The sequence below is a fragment of the Dama dama genome, chromosome 7 (genome assembly GCF_033118175.1).
Source record: "Dama dama isolate Ldn47 chromosome 7, ASM3311817v1, whole genome shotgun sequence".
NCBI classification, from domain to species: domain Eukaryota; kingdom Metazoa; phylum Chordata; class Mammalia; order Artiodactyla; family Cervidae; genus Dama; species Dama dama.
Window position 1 is genome coordinate 10493474 of NC_083687.1, and position 3962 is coordinate 10497435.

The window sequence follows — 3962 nt, forward strand, 5'->3', positions numbered from 1 at the left end:
GGGAGGGGTCGGCGCGGACAGACGGCGCTTGCGCACTAGGGGTCGCCAGCTTCCCGAAGAGGGGGGCCGGGAGGGACGAGCGAGCATGCGCCGCTGGGCGGCGCGCTTGCCGCTCTGAGGGAAGGGCAGCGGCTCGCTTGCCTCTGCAAGTCAATTCAGTGTTCCTCCTCCAGGAACTAGTCCAGCTCCCAGGGGCAAGCCAGGCGTGGAGTATCCTAGGGACAGCTTTGCTCCTCTTTTGCAATGACTGCACAAGCTCCAGACTAAAACAGCCTTCCTCTGAGACCTCTGCTAAATTGCGTAACTGATTAGGTTGCATGTAAATACAGGTTGTTGTTCGACCTTAACCACGTGGCATGCACAGGTGGCTCGAAGCCCGAACAGCACTCCCCCTCCCCGCCTTTCTCGCAGGCCCTGTACTTGTCGCTACCACGTGGTTCTCTGCCACGACTCCTTGAGTGCTCCTCAGCCCTCGTCCCATTTCCCCCAGCTCCTATTGGTGTCCTTCTGATGGTCCCCTCCCCAAGCCTGCCACTTTTCCCTGCTTGAGCAATATCTGCTGGGATGATTCAATTCGAAAAACTTGTTTTACCAAGCTGTCTCCTCTACATCTCCAGATGCATGTAATGTCCAGAATTCTTTTTTTTTTTCCTCCTAAAGATACCTCTCCTCTTCCAGATTTTCCTTAAGAAAACCTGAACCTCCTTTTGCGTTTTTACTGTCCTGCATTTGGGCTTCCCAGGTGGCTCAGTGATAAAGAATATATGCCTGCCAATTTAGGAGATGCTGAAGAGGTGAGTTCAATTCCTGGGTGGCGAGGATCCCCAGGAAGAGGAAATGGCCACCCGCTCCAATATTCTTACCTGGAGAATCTCATGGACAGAGGAGCCTGGCGGTCTACAGTCCATGGGGTTGCAGAAGAGTTAGGCACGACTCAGTGCCTGAGCATGCAGGCGTGTGCACATGACACTTGGCTTGCCCTAAGTCTCTTCCTTCTCACCTTGCCTAATTGTAGAGGTGAGTCCAGGAGACTCCTGCCCTGAGTCAGGAAGTGAATACATAACCGAAGAGAGTGAAGTCACTCAGTCTCCTGCACTGCAGGCAGACGCTTTACCATCTGAGCCACAGGGAAGCCCAAGTGAAGTCGCTCAGTCATGTCCGACTCTTTGCGACCCCATGGACTGTAACCTACCAGGCTCCTCAGTCCATGGATTTTCCAGGCAAGAGTACTGGACTGGGTTGCCATTTCCTTCTCCAGGGGATCTTCCCAGCCCAGGGATCGAAGCTGGGTCTCCCGCACTGCAGGCGGACGCTTTACCATCTGAGCCATAGGGAAGCCCCACATAACCAAAACACAAAGTTAAAAACAACAAGGGCTTTAATTGAAGTGTTAGAGAATATTAGGAGTTTGTAGGAAAAAATGGTATTTCTAGTTGTTCAGGAGATTAGTGTGAGAAAGATCAAGCATTGATTCTGAAGGATATAGCGTTTGGACTGGGCCTTGAGGATGGTTAGGATTTGGATATGTGGGAATGGAGGGACATTCCCTCCATAGCAAGAGCCAGGCCTGGGGCAGGGATGGGAGAAAAATGAAGAGGGAGAAGGAAAGAGCAGTGGGTGGTTTTAACACGGAACATCTCTGAGCTGTCTGAAGTCATTAGGGGTAAAGACATGTGACTGAGAACCTTTGGGGACCCAGGGTGTGTGATGCCTGCTTGAGATGAGCTAAGTGGGAGTGGAAGATGAGGCATCAAAGGCACCCCAACACATTTCCAGACCAACATTACCTCCTGGCTCATCCTCACCATCAGCTGTATTTGTAATAGGGAAGAACAAATCTGACTCCGTATTGAATCTATTTCTGTTACTTTAACCTTTGTAGCTACAATAAGTCTCCTACAGATGAACACATTCCATTCTGAGAGTGCATTCATAAGTCCAACAAAATAGCCTAGGTACCCAACTAACACAGTAAGCTACGTAGCACTGTACTATAATAGGTTTATAATACTTTTCACACAAATAACATGTTAAAAAACAAACACAAAGAAAGCATTTTAAATCTTTACCATGAAAAGTACAGTAGTACAGCACAACAGCTGGCATACAGGGGCTGGCAGGAAGAGTTACTGGAGGAGGGAGAAGGGGTGGAAGATGGTAGAGCTGAAGGATCGTCAGCAATAGGAGATGGACTTGTTCAGTCACTCAGTCATGTCCTACTCTTTTTGACCCCATGGACTGCAGCACTCCTGGTTTCCCTGTCCCTCACTATCTTCCAGAGTTTGCTCAAACTCATTTCATTGAGTTGATGATGCCATCCAACCATCTCATCCTCTGTCTTCCCCTTCTCCTCCTGCCTTCAATCTTCCCCAGCATCAGTTTTTTTCCAGTGAGTCAGCTTTTCTCACCAGGTGGCCAAAGTATTGGAGCTTCAGCTTCAGCATCAGTCCTTCCAATGAGTATTCAGGGTTGATTTCCTTTAGGACTGACTGGTTTGATCTCCTGGCTGTCCAAGGGACTCTCAAGAGTCTTCTCCAGCACCACAGTTTGAAAGCATCAGTTCTTCGGTGCTCAGCCTTCTTTATGGTCCAACTCTCACATCCATATATGACTACTGGCAAAACCACAACTTTGACTATATGGACTCTTGTCAGCAGAGTAATGTCTTTGCTGTTTAATATACTGTCTAGGTTTGTCATAGCTTTTCTTCCAAGGTGCAAGGAGCTCCTTCCAAGGAGCTTCCCAGGAGCATGAAATCTTTTAATTTCGTGGGAGGGCAAGCTGCAATTTCAGTCACTCACATCCTGGGCTTGAAATAAAGACACTGTACTACTGTAGTCTGTGTAGCGCTGTACCGTAAGGTTCACAAAAGCACAACCACTGGTAGGGCATGCACGCACGTGACAGTGTATGCCAGACACACGAACTCACTTACGTGATTGGACATGTGAATGGGTGTTCACAACTTGAACGTTCGTGTGTAGGGGACTTACCGTATTATTTTTCCTACAAGTTGAGTATTGCCTGTACCCTGAAATAGGATAGTCCATTCTCAAGGCTATCTTTAAAGGTGTAACACTTTTTCATTCATATAGAGATTAAAAAGTTGCAGAACAGAGAATACCATTTGTCTTGTTGGAGGTTTATAGGAACATTGTGACAAGACCTATGTGGACAGCTGCAAGAATAAAGAATTCTGGCACCAAGAAGTTTGCAGCAGCCAACCACATCCCATCCCACTGTGGTATGAAAGAAGCCTGGATTCTAACTCGGGGAAGATGATTCTCTGGGACACTAGTTCACCATCTTCTCGGTCTGCTGGTTTTCCAAATAAAGTCACTGTTCCTTCCCCGGACAACTCGTCTCTTGATTTGTTGGCTCATTGTGCAGTGATCTTGGACAAGGGTAACCTAACCACATAGTTTTGATGGCTGCCCCAAGGTTCAAAGAGTGGGGTTATATCTATTTACTATCAATATCAAGCTCCAGGCACCTAGGGCCATGCTGGGTGCCCTGAGACCTTGTCATTCTGCCTGAGGCCCTACATGGCTGTGGCTTTTGAAGAACACTTGACCAGCCAACAGCCATCCTAGGAGGCAGGGACTGAGTTCCCTCTGAAAGAGTAATAAGGTTTTCACCCAACTTGAGGCACTAAGATCATGTCATCTGGTCCCATCACTTCATGGCAAATAGATGGGGAAACAATGGAAACAGTGAATTTGGGGGCTCCAAAATCACTGCAGATGGTGACTGCAGCCATGAAATTAAAAGATGTTTGCTCCTTGGAAGGAAAGCTATGACCAACCTAGACAGCATATTAAAAAGCAGAGACATTAATCTGTCAACAAAGGGTCTGTCTAGTCAAAGCTGTGGTTTTTCCAGTAGTCATGTATGGATGTGAGAGTTGGACTATAAAGAAAGCTGAGCACCGAAGAATTGATGCTTTCAAACTGTGGTGTTGG